Genomic DNA, 18940 nt, shown 5'->3' on the forward strand with positions numbered 1-18940 from the left:
TGTCGACATGTCATCACTTCAAACTACAAACACATCGGTTAAATGACCCAGAACTTGAAAAGTAATTTGATACACGACGATTTGTTATTTGTTATTTGGTCTACACCTTTGTAGAACAGCTGTTCATATTTTTTGTGAGCTGCAGTTGAATAATCTTAGCTACACGTCAAGGCTTCAGCGTATATTTATGAAATTAATAAAATATATATTTTAAATAAAGTACAGAAGGCCTAGCATATATACAGAGCCGTGGTTATAGTTTATAAATCTTTATCTTTTGTTATTTAAAAAAAAAAATATTATCCCTAACAAACCCCAATGGTCTGTTGCCTGTGTTTTTCAGACATTTATTCAGTTGGCGGATAGCCTTTATTATTAGGCCTATCGTAAATGATGCATAGGCTATAATAGGGTTGTTATTAACAATTAGCCTAGATTACTTTTTGACGAAAACATAAAACATAAGGAGGTTCTTTAGACGGCAGTAGGCCTATTACGTTTGGGCCAATCCCTTTTCAATGTATTCTCCGTCTGGACTTGTCAAATGCGAGGACAAGTTCAAAGCGACATGAAACAACGCGCTCTGTTCGTATCGTGCTCTTCAAAATACACTTTTCACCAGAAATATTATTGTGCCTGGGAGATGCTTTTCTTTCAGGACACACCGAATGACATATGCAACACTTACAACCGCAAAATTAGAGAATGACAAATAAAATTGATTCTAATCGTTCGGAAAATATATAAGGCATACTTTCAGCAGAGTTTCAGAAAAGGTATGTCAGAAACAAAAGATTTTTCAAAATTCCGACTACTGACATACATGATATGAGGATATGTTGCTATGTGCAAACAATTGACCCTTTTCCGATATGCCGAAACACACGTGAAGAACCTTGTTTTGGAATTACGTCAGGACACCGTCCATACAGCTCGGAAAGAGACAATCATAGCGATCAACCAACAACAGGTCAAAACCCGTCCCTGCTATTATTACTAACACGACATGACCCCCTTACTAAAACGGCTTTCTTTGAGCAATAGAGAGACACGTCTTGCGTGAGCCAAGAATAGTTATGAGTTTATTTCGAGTCATTACTGAAGCCTGATCGAACAGCGTATGCGTTACAGTATGCGTTTTATTTGGACAATAGGTGACCATTAGCCTACCCTGGAACAGAACAAAAAGAATATGGACTACTATATAGCTTGCTTATTCCGTACTTATTCTGTAACATGTATATCAATATAGTATAATCAGTGATATATGGAGCATGGCCTCTGAGTGGTCAATCATTTAGGGCCATTGTTCTTAATACTCAAATGGTCCCTAATTTCATTCTACGTTTTATTCTATTCGATGTTTGATATTCAGGTTGTATTAATGTAGATCGATGAAACATTGCTTGTAGGGCCTCTGCTGGGCCTTCGGTTCTGTGTTTTACCAGCTGGAAAATTAATTCATATCACCTTTATGCATTGTGATTTACACCTACTAATTCTTCAAGCCCCGAGCAATTGAGAGGTGTTAGATTTCCGTCATTTTCATCACCTTTTTTACAATAGACAGCCTCATTATCGGCAGATAGGCACATCAACTGTGAACAAAATGTAGGAGCAAACTATTCATATTCTCGGTAATTGGGGCTGAATATTTTTTCAGGGTTCAATTACATACTCAATTACATACTTTCATGGATGCTAGGATTTTGTTTGATAAATTGATACCGCTGTTTCTGTTCTGCTTGATGTATAAATCGAATGCTAACAAGCTCTCTTTTAGTAATCCGAAATAATCTTATTGGTACTGTTGGAATGGGGATTAATCTATAGTATATTTAGTATATAGTATAGTAGCCTATATAGTATAGTTTATTATATTATAGTATCTCGTAGTACAGTAAAGTAAAGTATAATATAGTACAATATAGTAGAGTATGTTACAGTACAGTATAATATTTTATTGTATAGTACAGTACAGTACAGTACAGTACAGTACAGTATAGTATACTACAGTATATTATATTATAGTATATTATAGTACAGTGCAGTATGGTATGGCATTATATTGTATAGTACAGTACAGTATACTGTATTATAGTATATTATAGTATATTATTGCATTGTATAGTATAATAGTATATTAGTTTATTATATTATAGTATTGCATAGGTGTATGGTATAGTAGGCATAATCTACAATAGATTATAGATTTGAAGATTGTAGATTATTTAATAGTAGATTTATTATAGTATTTTCCAGAGCCATATGTGAGCCATATATTTAGAGAGTTGGGACAACTTAATATAGTCTGTTCTAGAGCCATATATTTAGAGAGTAGGACAATTTATTTTAACCCATTGCCCTGCCAGATTTCTATAGCAGGTCATGCTACATAATCCAAACACAACTAGCTTCATGCTCTCTTGCCTCTGCTGCAGGCTGGTTGTATCTGAAGGACTTTAATCATCATAACAGCATTAATCATGTTTACAGAAGTGTATAACTACTAGGTCCTAGGAGGAATTATATTGTTTGATCATTTAAATTGTTGCACTTAAATATTTGCTAGATTATAAAATCAGTACTAAAAGAGGACCACAGGAAACTTGGATTAATTAGTCTCATTTTGATCAATAACACAATAATTATCACACACATACACATTATAAAAAGTAATTGCCCTACTCATTAAAGCAATTGAGTAGTGGTTACTCAAACATCTCCAACAGCCTGTAGAACTCACATCATATAAGTGATACTCACTAGTCAATCAGGTGTTCTATCACTTCATGTTTTTGAGTTCTTAACAAATATTAGATTATTGAGTAAATATAACTTTATTTATGTGTGTTCCGCTAATCTAAAATTATAGATTTTTACAAATGATGATGATTATTATTATTTTAAAGTCAATGTAACATATATTAAATAAGTAGTTCTTACTTGATTCCATTGTGTAATACTTGAAATAATAAAATGAAATAGCAGTCAGACATGTTGAGTAAAAAACACTTGATTTACTGAGCTGTGTTGTACTCATATAGAATTCTAAAGTTTTTGCAAGCTATGAGTACTTAATAGTGCCACTTGTCTCTGTTTTTAGAGGATTGTGGGTAATTCCAAAATGTTTGGCTTTTACACAATGATGTATGCATGTTTAAGGAAATAAAAATATATTTCTGTAATAGTATTAAAATCAGTTTGTTGTGCTATGAGGTGTAATTCATCATGATGGACGGATATCAAAGCCGTCCAGCAAATTTACATTCAATAATGAGACAAGCCATTCCCACCATCAGCAAGGTCATGTACCCCAATCTTTATGACAGAGGATAATTCATTATCCTGTAATGCTGCAGCTAGTGAGTGCTGTGCTCAGCAATCAAATCAAATTGTATTGGTCACGTGCTGAATATAAAAGATGTATACTTTACCATGAAATGCTTACTTACGAGCCCATTCCCAACAATGCAGAATTAAAAAGTGAGAAAAATATTTGCTGAATAAAAAAAGAAATAGTAACACAAGAAAATAACAATAATGAGGCTAAAAGTTGAAGTCGGAAGTTTACATACACCTTAGCCAAATACATTTAAACTCAGTTTTTCACAATTCCTGACATTTAATCCTAGTAAATATTCCCTGTTTTAGGTCAGTTAGGATCACCACTTTATTTTAAGAATGTGAAATGTCAGAAAAATAGTAGAGAGAATTATTTATTTCAGCTTTTATTTCTTTCATCACATTCCTAGTGGGTCAGAAGTTTACGTACACTCAATTAGTATTTGGTAGCATTGCCTTTAAATTGTTTAACTTAGGTCAAACGTTTTGGGTAGCCTTCCACAAGCTTCCCACAATAATTTGGGTGAATTTTGGCCCATTCCTCCTGACAGAGCTGGTGTAACTGAGTCAGGTTTGTAGGCCTCCTTGCTCGCACACGCTTTTACAGTTCTGCCCACAAATGTTCTATAGGATTGAGGTCAGGGCTTTGTGATGGCCACCCCAATACTTTGACTTTGTTATCCTTAAGCCATTTTGACACAACTTTGGAAGAATGCTTGGGGTCATTGTCCATTTGGAAGACCCATTTGCGACCAAGCTTTAACTTCCTGACTGTCTTGAGATGTTGCTTCAATATATCCACATACATTCCCTTCCTCATGATGCCATCTATTTTGTGAAGTGCACCAGTCCCTCCTGCAGCAAAGCACCCCCACAACATGATGCTGCCCCCCCCCCCCCCCCCCCAAGATGGTGGGATGGGATGGTGTTCTTTGGCTTGCAAGCCTCCCCCTTTTTCCTCCAAACATAACGATGGTCATTATGGCCAAACAGTTCTATATTTGATTCATCAGACCAGAGGACATTTCTCCAAAAAGTATGATATTTTTCCCCATGTGCAGTTGCAAACTGTAGTCTGGCTTTTTTATGGCGGTTTTGGAGCAGTGGCTTCTTCCTTGCTGAGCGGCCTTTCAGGTTATGTTGCTATAGGACTCGTTTTACTGTGGATATAGATTCTTTTGTACCTGTTTCCTCCACCATCTTCACAAGGTCCTTTGCTGTTGTTCTGGGATTGATTTGCACTTTTCGCAGCAAAGTATGTTCATCTCTAGGAGACAGAATGTGTCTCCTTCCTGAGCGGTGTGACGGCTGTGTGGTCCCATGGTGTTCCCATGGGACCACACAGGTGGTGGTCCCATATTTGCGTACTATTGTTTGTACAGATGAACGTGGTACCTTCAGGCGTTTGGAAATTGCTCCCAAGGATGAACCATACTTGTGGAGGTCTACAATTTTTTTTCTTAGGTCTTGGCTGATTTCTTTTGATTTTCCCATGATGTTAGTCGAGGTCATTTGTCCATGTAGGTAGGGTTAACGTGACTAGGCAATCAGGATATACACTATATATACACAAAAGTATGTGGAAACCCCTTCAAATTAGTGGATTTGGCTATTTCAGCCACACCCGTTGCTGACAAGTATATAAAATCGAGCACACAGCCATACAATATCTGTAGACAAACATTGTCAGTAGAATGGCCTTACTGAAGAGCTCAGTGACTTTCAACGTGGCACCGTCATAGGATGCCACCTTTCCAACAAGTCAATTTGTCAAATTAAGTGGTAAGCCACACAAGCTCACAGAACTGGACCATCGAATGTTGAAGTACATGGAGTGTGAAAATTGTCTTTCCTCGGTTGCAGCACTCACTGCCGAGTACCAAACTGCCTCTGGAAACAACATCAGCACAATAACTATTATTCAGAAGCTTCATGAAATGGGTTTCCATTGCCAAGCAGCTGCACACAAGTCTAAGATCAACATGCGCAATGTCAAGCGTTGACTGGAGAGGTGTAAAGCTCGCCACCATTGGACTTTAGAGCAGTGGAAATACATTCTCTGGAGTGATGAATAATGCTTCACCATCTGGCATTTCGACAGACGAATCTGGGTTTGGCGGATGCCAAGAGAACGCTACATGCCCCAATGCATAGTGTCAACTGTAAGTTTGGTGGAGGAGGAATAATGGTCTGGGGCTGTTTTAAATGGCCGAGGCATGGGCGCTGGACAAGCTGGCTGAGGTTTAGAAGCCCGACAAGCTGGCAGAGGCGTGGGAGCCTGGCGAGCCGGCTGAGGCATGGGAGCCTGGCGAGCTGGTTGAGGTGTGGGAGCCTGACGAGTCGGCTGAGGTGTGGGAGCCTGATGAGCCGGCTGAGGCGTGGGAGCCTCATGGGCTGGCTGAAGCATTACATGGGGTGGGCGCCTCACGAGCACACCGAGGCAGGAAGACCTCTCGAGCCAGCTAAGGCCTGGAAGCCCGGCGAGCTAGCTGAGGCACCTCCAGTTCCATTGGCAACGGCACCCGGACCCGACGTCACTAACCAAAACAAAAATCTCAAACTCCCTGATGCTTCCTTTAGTGGTGTCAGCATTCTGTGGGGATCGAAGCTGGTACAGGGAGTGAACATTTAACAAACAATGGACATGAAACAGAACAGGAACAGCGTCTGGACAGGGGAAAAATAATGACATCAATGCTGACACGGAGAACCAACGGAGGAACAGACAGATATAACTGGGGCAATCAACAAAGAAATGGAGTCCACATGAGTCCAGTATTCCGGCAGCTGCGTGTAATGATGGTGACAGGTGTGCGTCATGAAGGGCAGCCTGCCGCCCTTGAGTGCCAGAGAGCGAGAGCGGGAGCAGGCAGGACAAATACAACACATTGCTGAGTACCACTCTCCATATTTTCAAGCATAGTGGTGGCTGCATCATGTTATGGATGTGCTTGTAATCGATAAGGACTGGGTAGTTTTTCAGGATAAAAAATAAACGAAATGGAGCTAAGCACAGGCAAAATCCTAGAGGAAAACCTGTTGTTTAATAAATATCAAGACTCAAACCACCTGCATCTGGGTCTTGCCTTGTGCCCTTACAGTACGAACTGGCCATGACAGACCCAGCAGACTTGGACCAGCTCCGCCACGCTGTCTCCCTGCAGGGAGCCACCATTGGGAGGCATGAAGAGTTACTACAGGACCTTTTGGAAGGGCTTCATTCCCTGACGGAATGCCACGACCAAGGGTTTAAGGCTGTTATGAAGCAAATCAGGGAGTTAGCTCATAGGCAGCCTGCCACCTCTGAGAACCCCAAACTTTTTCCCTATTAGTGGTGAGTTTGTACAGCCTACCCCGGCTCCCCGAGAACCCCGCTTACCTCCTGAGTGATATTCTGGGGATCCTCGTACCTGGGTTTTCTTTCTCAGTGCTCTCTTATTTTTGAGCTACAGCCATCTTCATTTCCTTCAGACCGATCAAAGATAGCGTATCTTATTACACTAATGTCGGGAAGGGCGCTCTCCTGGGCTACGGCAGTTTGAGAGCAACAATCCAACATTTGTCGTCATCTGGAGGATTTCATGGCAGAGGTGAGGAAGGTGTTTGATTCTCCGGTATCAGGGAGAGAGGCGGCACGAAAACTTCTTGAATCACGTCAAGACTCACGTAGTGTGGCAGACTACGCTGTTGATTTTCACACGTTGGCCACCGAGAGTGCCTGGAATCCGGAGTCTCTTTTCGGTACCTTACTTCACAGATTATCTGAGGCGGTAAAAGATGAGCTAGCTGCTCGGGAATTACCGGTGGACCACGATTCCCTCATCGCCCTCAACATTAGAATTGATGGACATCTAAGGGAAGGCAGGGGTGAGAGGAGGTCTGGCCAAGGTCACACTCGTTCATCCACAGTGGCTTGCTCATCTTCGAAGGAATACGGAAGTCCCTAAAGGCTGTTGTTCCGAGAGAATCCGAAGCCACCCGAGCTCCCTCGAGAATCATCGGCGACGGGTGAGTCAGATACCCCGGAAAATATGCAACTGGGCAGAGCTAGATTATCACCTAGGGAACGTTCACATGGGCTAAATTCCAACAGTTGTCTGTGCTGTGGTGCTGTGGGACATTATATAGCCACCTGCCCAGTTAAGATACCTATTTCTGTAGAAGGTACAAGTACTCTGGTGAGCCAGACTGGGAATCCTCTAAATCCCATCAACCGCACTCCTTTTTTTTGTGATACTGCTGTGGGGTGACCAGTCTAAATCTCTCCAGGTGCTCATTGACTCTGGGCGGATGAGAGTTTTATGGACGCCACCCTGGTTTAGGTATCCCCACTCAACTCATCTCTGTTCCCATGGACGGTAGAGCACTGGACGGCCGCTCCATTGGTAGAGTTACCCACAGCACTGTTCCTGATAATCTGCGGGTTTCAGGAAATCACAGTGAGGCTATACAGCTTCTTCTCATTGAGTCCCCCCATGTTCCTGTTGTTCTGGGATTTTCTTGGCTCAAAAAACACAACCCCATTATTGACTGGACCACGAGTTCAGTCCTGGGTTGGAGTCCGTTCTGCCATTCCCATTACCTCAAAGCAGCGCAGCCTTCCCCAAGACGGTCTCCTCAGGGCTTAAGTCAAGTCTCGGATGTCTCTACCGTCCCCACAGAGTACCACGACCTCCTGGAGGTCTTCTGCAAGGCACGGGCTACTTCTCTTATCCCGCACCGTCCTTATGATTGTGCCATTGATCTCCTCCCAGGCACCACACCACCTCGTGGTAGACTATATTCTCTATCCGGGCCGTAGACCAAGGCCATGGAGGAGTACATAAAGGAGTCTCTGGCTACTGGGGCCGTCCGTCTGCATCTCCTGCCGGCACAGGGTTTTTCTTTGTGGAGAAGAAGGACAAGACGCTGCGGCCGTACATTGACTATCGGGGTCTGAATGACATTACGGTTAAGAATCGTTACCCCCTACCACTCCTCTCCTCAGCTTTTGAACCTCTCCAGGGGGCCACCCTTTTTTCCATGCTGGACCTTTGGAATGCCTACCACCTGGTTCAGATACGCGAAGGAGATGACTGGAAGACAGCATTCAACACAGCCAGTGGACATTATGAGTACCAGGTCGTGCCGTGTCAGCATCTGGGACTCGCCTTGTGCCCTTATATTGACAGAGCTTGAAGAATGTTGAAAAGAATAATGGGCAAATATTGTACAATCCAGGTGTGGAAAACTCTCAGACATACCCAGAAAGACTCATAGCTCTAATCGCTGCAAAAAAGGTGATTCTAACATGTATTAACTCAGGGTTGTGAATACTTATGTAAATTAGATATTTATGGATATTATTTCTAACAACATGTTTTCACTTTGTCATTATGAGGTGAGAAAAAAATCAATTGAATCCATTTAGAATTCAGGCTGTAACACAACAAAATGTGGAATAAGTGAAAGGGTATGAATACTTTCTGAAGGCTCTTTGAGTTGAGTTACTCATATGGTTCTAGGTAGCAGGTTTCCACAAAAAATGAATTGTTAGCGGAACAAATTACTTTTTACAGTGCACTAACACACACACACACACACACACACACACACACGCACGCACGCACGCACGCACGCACGCACGCACGCACGCACGCACGCACGCCACACACACACACACACACACGCACACACACACACACACACACACTGTCACGACTTCCGCTGAGGTCGGTCCCTCTCCTTGTTCGGGCGGCGTTCGGCGGTCGACGTCACCGGTTTTCTAGCCATCGCGATCCACCTTTCATTTCCCATTTGTTTTGTCTTGTTTTCCCGCACACCTGGTTTGCATTACCTCATTACTCGTCTTGCATATAACCCTCTGTTTCCTCCCCATGTCTGTGTGTGGAATTGTTATGTGTAAATGTATGTGTACTCCAGGCTGGTTTGCGCCGGGTTATTGTAACCCGTGTGTGTTTAGTGTTCTGAGTGCCGTGTTTTGTTCGCCTCAATAAAGGGCTCCGTTTGCTACCCATTTCTGCGCTCCTGCGCCTGACTTCCCTGCAGCCAGTTACGCAGTCCCTCACACACACACACACACACACACACACACACACACACACACATACACATACACTAACTCATACACACACAGAGGTACTGTAGGTTGTGTAGTTGTCTGATTAATGCTATTACTCAGGTCATTATAACGACTGCTACTAATAGCCTACACTTCCGCCAGGTTTCAAAACACTATTACACTGTAATGTAAGGCATATTCATCTTCACACAACCCTTGATAACTCTTGTCTGGCTTTCAACAAAGGAAGCACACTTCTCACTTTATGGTGTTTACTTTAAGCCTAATGTTTGAGAACTATTGAATATGAAAGAACATTATTTATTTATTTTTTACTTGAGAAAAGGTAAAGGGAACTTTTCCATCTATGTCATGTCAATGTGAGCGGTCTTTGTCTTTGACATCCAGATAAACAGGGGCCTCATAATGGAGCCTCATGGGACTGTCAGTCACTAATTAGTAATAGAGATGAATTACATCTTTCAATCAGCAGAGAGTAGAAGAACACTCATAGCTCATATACCACGCAACTGACTCATATGAAACTTACTGGAAATGCTACAGATCTGACTGTTGCAATGCATGACGTCTGTTAGCTTGACAGTAAATATCCCCTTTCACGTCTTCTATTGGGGTCTCTGATTATCACTCCTATGTCGTTCTCTGGTGCTATCACTATAGTTTTAGTCTCCAGTTCTAGAGTTTTAATGTCATTCTATAGTTCCAGACTCTAGTTCTAGAGTTCTAATATTTAATTATATAGGTCTAAACTCTAGTTGTAGAGTTCTAATATTTCATTCTATAGCTCTCAACTCTAGTTCTAGAGTAATCATATTTAACTATATAGGTCTCAACTCCAGTTCTAGAGTTCTAATATTTAATTATATAGGTCTAAACTCTAGTTGTAGAGTTCTAATATTTCATTCTATAGCTCTCAACTCCAGTTCTAGAGTAATAATATTTAACTATATAGGTCTCAACTCCAGTTCTAGAGTTCTAATATTTAATTATATAGGTCTAAACTCTAGTTGTAGAGTTCTAATATTTCATTCTATAGCTCTCAACTCCAGTTCTAGAGTAATAATATTTAACTATATAGGTCTCAACTCCAGTTCTAGAGTAATAATATTTAACTATATAGGTCTCAACTCTAGTTCTAGAGTAATAATATTTAACTATATAGGTCTCAACTCCAGTTCTAGAGTAATAATATTTAACTATATAGGTCTCAACTCTAGTTCTAGAGTAATAATATTTAACTATATAGGTCTCAACTCCAGTTCTAGAGTTCTAATATTTAATTCTATAGGTCTCAACTCCAGTTCTAGAGTTCTAATATTTAACTATATAGGTCTCAACTCCAGTTCTAGAGTTCTAATATTTAATTATATAGGTCTCAACTCTAGTTCTAGAGTAATAATATTTAACTATATAGGTCTCAACTCCAGTTCTAGAGTTCTAATATTTAATTCTATAGGTCTCAACTCCAGTTCTAGAGTTCTAATATTTAACTATATAGGTCTCAACTCCAGTTCTAGAGTTCTAATATTTAATTCTATAGGTCTCAACTCCAGTTCTAGAGTAATAATATTTAACTATATAGGTCTCAACTCCAGTTCTAGAGTAATAATATTTAACTATATAGGTCTCAACTCTAGTTCTAGAGTAATAATATTTAATTCTATAGGTCTCAACTCCAGTTCTAGAGTTCTAATATTTAACTATATAGGTCTCAACTCTAGTTCTAGAGTTCTAATATTTAATTCTATAGGTCTCAACTCTAGTTCTAGAGTAATCATATTTAACTATATAGGTCTCAACTCCAGTTCTAGAGTTCTAATAATTAATTCTATAGGTCTCAACTCCAGTTCTAGAGTAATAATATTTAATTCTATAGGTCTCAACTCTAGTTCTAGAGTAATAATATTTAACTATATAGGTCTCAACTCCAGTTCTAGAGTAATACTATTTAACTATATAGGTCTCAACTCTAGTTCTAGAGTTCTAATATTTAATTCTATAGGTCTCAACTCCAGTTCTAGAGTTCTAATATTTAATTCTATAGGTCTCAACTCTAGTTCTAGAGTTCTAATATTTAATTCTATAGGTCTCAACTCCAGTTCTAGAGTAATAATATTTAACTATATAGGTCTCAACTCCAGTTCTAGAGTTCTAATATTTAATTATATAGGTCTCAACTCTAGTTCTAGAGTAATAATATTTAATTCTATAGGTCTCAACTCCAGTTCTAGAGTTCTAATATTTAATTCTATAGGTCTCAACTCCAGTTCTAGAGTAATAATATTTAACTATATAGGTCTCAACTCTAGTTCTAGAGTAATAATATTTAATTCTATAGGTCTCAACTCCAGTTCTAGAGTAATAATATTGAACTATATAGGTCTCAACTCTAGTTCTAGAGTTCTAATATTTAATTCTATAGGTCTCAACTCTAGTTCTAGAGTTCTAATATTTAATTATATAGGTCTCAACTCCAGTTCTAGAGTTCTAATATTTAATTCTATAGGTCTTAACTCCAGTTCTAGAGTAATAATATTTAACTATATAGGTCTCAACTCTAGTTCTAGAGTTCTAATATTTAATTCTATAGGTCTCAACTCTAGTTCTAGAGTAATAATATTTAACTATATAGGTCTCAACTCTAGTTCTAGAGTAATAATATTTAACTATATAGGTCTCAACTCCAGTTCTAGAGTTCTAATATTTAATTCTATAGGTCTCAACTCCAGTTCTAGAGTTCTAATATTTAATTATATAGGTCTCAACTCCAGTTCTAGAGTTATAATATTTAACTATATAAACCTACATAAAATTACATGTAAAATGAGATATGAACAAAAGGAATCCAGAGATATGAAATACTTTAGTAGTCTAAATTATCATTTGAAATATCAACAGCATAACATAATCATAATAAATATGTCTCTTTATTTCTCTTGAGGTATGGTGGCTGCTGAACAAAGCTGATCATTCTGTGCACCTACATGCATTCCACCATCAGGTATTTTATTTGTGCCTCTAAATGTCCAATTTCCATGGCAACGTCAAGGAGGCAGGTAGCAGGAAGTGTCTAAATGTTTCCCCCTGAATATAATAGGACCACTCACAGGGTTCATAAGGCTACAACTGAACTGAGGGCATTTGGTACAGGACAGTCCAGAGCCGTGTATTTAGAGAGTTGGGACATTGAGGTTTTTGCATTATGATGCATTTACATGACACTACAAAATTGTATGGCAGCCATGTTAGTTCCCCATTAACATAACATCAGGAATATTTAAGATAAGTTACCAGGGTTAAGATAAGTTGACTGCTTGACTTATTCATTTTAGCTCCTAGTTGCTGAAGACAGTAAATGGTTAAGTTGTCAGCATTGTTGAGTGTCTGTACAAAGAGATGACAACTCACAACAAGCCCTGTAACCCCATAAATTATCAGCCCCAAATCTTCCCCACCGTGTTACGGAGTGGAAAGTTTCCCTGACACGTGACAGTTCCACCACTGCCACATCAGTCTTACTGCCTTTATCCAAATTTGATGTATTGTACGAATATACACCGTATGTATCATCGTTTTTTACTTTTGGTAGGTCGTTCGTCTAAGAGGAATTGCACAAAATGCACATTTTGCATACTGTATACAGTAAAGGTTAATGCAATCCTTTTGTTAGTGTACAAAACTATCTATTATGGATTTGATTCGACTTTTTAAGAGTGGAATCATGCTCTGTGAGGTCTGACATTGACTGAAGTAATTCAGGGAATTTTTGTGTGATTGACAGGGTTGATGATGAAGGCGAGTGTAATGATGGGTGTCTAGAATTATGTTGAGACAGGAGAGATGGGTGGGCAACATGCAACCAATGGGTGTCATGACTTGACGAAGGGAACTTCCAGAATAGTTTGAATTTTCTTGTAGTGCGATCAAAACGTCTAAACTTGGAGCAGTGGTGGGCCTTTTATGGGTCAACCTCAATCACAGACCATATAGACACGGATGAGGATAGACATACTTTGGGGTGGCAGGTAGCCTAGTGGCTAGAGAGTTGGGCCAATAACCAAAAGGTTTCTAGATCCAATCTCTGAGCTGACAAGGTAAAAATCTGTCGTTCTGCCCCTGAACAAGGCACTTAACCAACTGTTCCTAGGCTGTCATTGTAAATAAGAATTTGTTCTTAACTGACTTGTCTGGTTGAATAAAGACAGTATGACCTTGTTGGTTTTTGGGATTTGGACCCTCAGAAAGCTAGACATAACACGCCTTTTGATAAGTTCAAACTTTTTTTTAGACAATCTAATTTGATCAAGAGAAGTGGCATGATCATACATAACCAATTATAGATATAGGACATAAGATATTCGTTCTTAATCAAATTAAAGTTTTATTGGTCACATACACATGGTTAGCAGATGTTAATGCGAATGTAGAGAAATGCTTATGCCGTTCCGCGTGCAGTTCCGCCCACGACTACCTTATACACACAAATGTAAAGGGATGAATAAGAGTATGTACATATAAATAAACTCTGCAAAAAAATAAATGTCCCTTTTTCAGGACCCTGTCTTTCAAAGATAATTCGTAAAAATCCAAATAACTTCACAGATCTTCATTGTAAAGGGTTTAAACACTGTTTCCCATGCTTTCCCATATTCAATGAACCATAAACAATTAATGAACATGCACCTGTGGAACGGTCGTTAAGACTCTAACAGCTTACAGACGGTAGGCAATGAAGGTTCCAGTTATGAAAACTTAGGACACTAAAGAGGCCTTTCTACTGACTCTGAAAAACACCAAAAGAAAGATGCTCAGGGTCCCTGCTCATCTGCGTGAACGTGCCTTAGGCATGCTGCAAGGAGGCATGAGGACTGCAGATGTGGCCAGGGCAATACATTGCAATGTCCGTACTGTGAGACGCCTGAGACAGTGCTACAGGGAGACAGGACGGACAGCTGATCGTCCTCGCAGTGGTAGACCACGTGTAACAACACCTGCACAGGATCGGTACATCCGAACATCACACCTGCGGGACAGGTACAGGATGGCAACAACAACCGCCCGAGTTACACCAGGAATGCACAATCCCTCCATCAGTGCTCAGACTGTCCGCAATAGGCTGAGAGAGGCTGGACTGAGGGCTTGTAGGCCTGTTGTAAGGCAGGTCCTCACCAGACATCACTGGCAACAACGTCGCCTATGGGCACAAACCCACCGTCGCTGGACCAGACATGCAAAAAGTGCTCTTCACTGACGAGTAGCGTTTTTGTCTCACCAGGGGTGATGGTCGGATTCGCGTTTATTGTCAAAAGAATGAGCCTGTACTCTGGAGCAGGATTGATTTGGAGGTGGAGGGTCCGTCATGGTCTGGGGCGGTGTGTCACAGCATCATCGGACTGAGCTTGTTGTCATTGCACGCAATCTCAACCCTGTGCGTTACAGGGAAGACATCCTCCTCCCTCATGTGGTACCCTTCCTGCAGGCTCATCCTGACATGACCCTCCAGCATGACAATGCCACCAGCCATACTGCTGGTTCTGTGCGTAATTTCCTGCAAGACATGAATGTCAGTGTTCTGCCATGGCCAGCGAAGAGCCCGGGTCTCAATCCCATTGAGCATGTCTGGGACCAGTTGGATCGGAGGGTGAGGGCTAGGGCTAGGGCCATTCCCCCCGAAATGTCCAGGAACTTGCAGGTGCCTTGGTGGAAGAGTGGGGTAACATCTCACAGCAAGAACTGGTAAATCTGGTGCTGTCCATGAGGAGGAGATGCACTGCAGTACTTAATGCAGCTAGTGGCCACAACAGATACTGACTGTTACTTTTGATTTTGACCCCCCTTTGTTCAGGGACACATGATTACATTTCTGTTAGTCACATGTCTGTGGAACTTGTTCAGTTTATGTCTCAGTTGTTGAATCTTGTTATGTTCATCCAAATATTTACACATGTTAAGTTTGATGAAAATAAACACAGTTGACAGTGAGAGGACGTTTCTTTTTTTGCTGAGTTTATATGGATGAGCGATGGCCGGCAGGCATAGGCAAGACACAGTAGATGTTATAGAATACAGTATATACAGTACATATGAGATGAGTAATGTAGGATATGTAAACATTATTAAAGTGGCGTTATTTAAGATATTAGTTCTTTATGATAAGTCCCCCGGGCAGGTTCCATACCCCATACCACCCCATTAATCCTGCCTGTCTTTATACCTTGTGGCATAGCATCACGCGAGACAGGCACCTCCTCCACCACATGTCCAGCTAGATTTGTAGCTCTGAAATTGCCACTGTGGATGTGATGATACCATGTCAAGAGTGGGTGTGATTTACAACCTAAATGATGTAATAATTACAGGTTGGCACGACCCGGGGAGCTAGTTAGCTGCTTTACAGACTGGAAGGGCCTGTTTCTTCGCCTGACACCTGTTTAGTCTGCAGTCATAGGCTACAGGGTACTAGAGAAAAGGACAGCAGCTCTAACCAATTCTAGGTTGCTGCTAGTCAGACCCAGATTGTAATTGATTGGTTTTATGAATCAGAAGAAGAGGCTTTAAAGATGCGTTAATTTCAGCCAGTAGGTGTTGCCCACGAGCCAAAAGGCGGTCCCCTTTTTTTTCCTCGTCAGATTGTGCGCTACCTCATCCGTTTCGTATGATATGCTATGACCTGCAAATGTTTTATTTTGTCTGTTTTAATTTTCCAATTCGTACTATATGTTACGAATTAGTTGTGCTTAAGGGTCCTGGAGATGCGTCTTTAATTAAAGTGTAATGAATGATGAAAATAAAAAATAAATATGCCACAAGAATCTATTCTAAATGTTCAGCGAAATAATCATTGGATTTGATTGTGTCTGTGTGTTTGTTGATGAGTCTTCCATCTCCACAGGCGTAGTGTCTTATGTTGACAATAAGCTCAAGTATAAAGTATAGACAAAGACTTGTGATCAGACTAACACCATTCAGACGTCTGTTCATCACTGCCGTTAAAACAACCACGATCTGTCTACACTACACACACCGCACTGAATGACAGTCAATTTAGCTATCGCTAAAGGGTTCAGTACCGCATGTAACTGACATTTTGGATTGACCCAGAATAACACAACCAGATAGACACGTGTACTTAAGTGCTATCTCAACGTAAGGACTAGATATAATGATGTTTTGAATACAAACACGCAGCTATTTCTCACCCTGATTAACATGTCTTATAATGCTTTCAGACATAATAAAGATGTGTTTACTATCATTGAAAAAAACACTGATTGGATTAGAATGAATCCCCCTTAGCAACCCTTAGTCACACCTGCTGCTGGAAAACTCTGTAGAACCAGATCTGTGCTTCCTTCAAACACACGGAAAGCCACAGTTTAAAGTAAAGACTATTCTTTCTTTTCTCCTATTCAAATGTATTTAGTTCTGTCCATGAGCTGTTCTTGTCTATTGATGTTCTGTATTATGTAATTCTGTATTATGTTTCATGTTTCGTGTGTTGCTTTTGCAACAGCTAATGGGGATCCTAATAAAATAAAAATAAAATACTTATATTACAGTAATACAATGTTATCTGTTCCTAATGTATCCATGGTATAGGTCAGACTGGGTCCTAATGTTTCTCATACAGTAGCCTACTATTGGCCATGCCATTACCAAATACTTGTTTGCAATCACAACTCTGAAAAACAGACACTCTCACTTTTGGCTCAGACCTTGACTGACAGTTGATTAGTTGAGGATCGTTGTCTGTTATACCAGCAGTGTTGCGTGGCTTTTAAGCAGACTTACCACTAATTAAGTCAATGCTATAAGATTTTTAGCCAAAGCCACTTTGTGCGTTATGTTGACTGTGGTGGGGTGTAAAAATACCACAGCTATTACTGTATCATATCTAGCTGATGATTAATAAACATTGATGAGAGCCTTCTCTTCCCCTGCCAACGCCTCTCCTGCAAACTCCAACGTTAAAGCGGCAATCTGGGATTCGAAAAAACAAAGCAACCACATTTTTTTTGTAATCAGCTGAGGGATGGGTCTGGAGAAATGTAACCACTCACAAATTCATTGACGGAGCTATGGTTGCAAGAACTGACTATCCATGCGATTTATTATTATTTTATTTATTAATATTTGTATTATTATATACAGTATTTGGGGTTATGTTGGGGGTAGGACATTTGAACTTAGCTCATGAGGCATTATAAGTTATATTCTTCAAGAATCAATGGCTATACATCATTAATTTAAAAGTCAAAAAACGGATGTACCAATCCCAGATTGCCCCTTTAAACTGACACACTTACCCATTAGCGCTTCTTCCCTACATCACAGACAGACAGACAGACAGACAGACAGACAGACAGACAGACAGACAGACAGACAGACAGACAGAATCAACACTCGACAGCAGGTTTCGTCCGATGTGATCGCGCATCTCTTGTTTGTGTTCTATTGCCGCATTACTATTTAAAGGGATCGCCCTGTTTCTCAGTTCCTCTCCTTTCCATTCCTCTGGCCTATAAGGGCCTTGTTATATTCTATATCTTGTATATAGAAGCCACTGACAATGATGCTCATCCTTTGATGGATGTGTAAGACGGAAGTCTAAATCTTAGGTCATTTTTTCATGATCTGATTTAACCATTATCTAAAACAGGAAATCAAGACAGAAGTAAAATAATTACTTGTACTCCCATCAGATGACCCATAGACTGTATAGGCCTGCCCATGATGGAGATTCAGGTTTAGGGTATAGGCCTACCCATTATGGAGATTCAGGGTTAGGGATGGTATAGGCCTGCCTACCCATGATGGAGATTCAGGGTTAGGGATGGTATAGGCCTGCCTACCCATTATGGAGATTCAGGGTTAGGGATGGTATAGGCCTGCCTACCCATGATGGAGATTCAGGGTTAGGGTTGAACCAGGATGTGGACATGAAGCTAGGCTTAGGGTTAGGGTTAGAGTTAGGGTTAGATTTAACATGAGCACAGCTGCACCCAGGCTGGAATGGAGCTCCACCCCCGATAGGGTGAGACAGGAGAGAGGGTGAGACAGGGGAGAGGGTGAGACAGGGGAGAGGGTGAGACAGGAGAGAGGGTGAGACAGGAGAAAGGGTGAGAGAGGAGAAAGGGTGAGACATAAGAGAGGGTGAGACAGGTGAGAGGGTGAGACAGGGGAGAGAGTGAGACAGGTGAGAGGGTGAGACAGGAGAGAGGGTGAGACAGGTGAGAGGGTGAGACAGGAGAAAGGGTGAGACAGGAGAGAGGGTGAGACAGGAGAGAGGGTGAGCCAGGAGAGAGGGTGAGACAGGTTCTTGGTTGTTTCACTGCAGGTGAAGGTTGATGATGTGGGTTCTGGTAAAGTTCTGAAGACAAGGTTCTCTACTGTGTTATTAATTCACAGACATACCACACACACAGGCAACTAACTGTAAGTTATTCATGGCTGTAGGCAGAGGCTTGTTCCACTGCTGTCTAGTCAGGCCTTTGTTGGGTGGATGTCTTTGGT

This window comes from Salmo salar, chromosome 09 (assembly GCF_965601325.2).
Source record: "Salmo salar chromosome 09, fSalSal1, whole genome shotgun sequence".
Classification (NCBI taxonomy): Eukaryota; Metazoa; Chordata; class Actinopteri; order Salmoniformes; family Salmonidae; genus Salmo; species Salmo salar.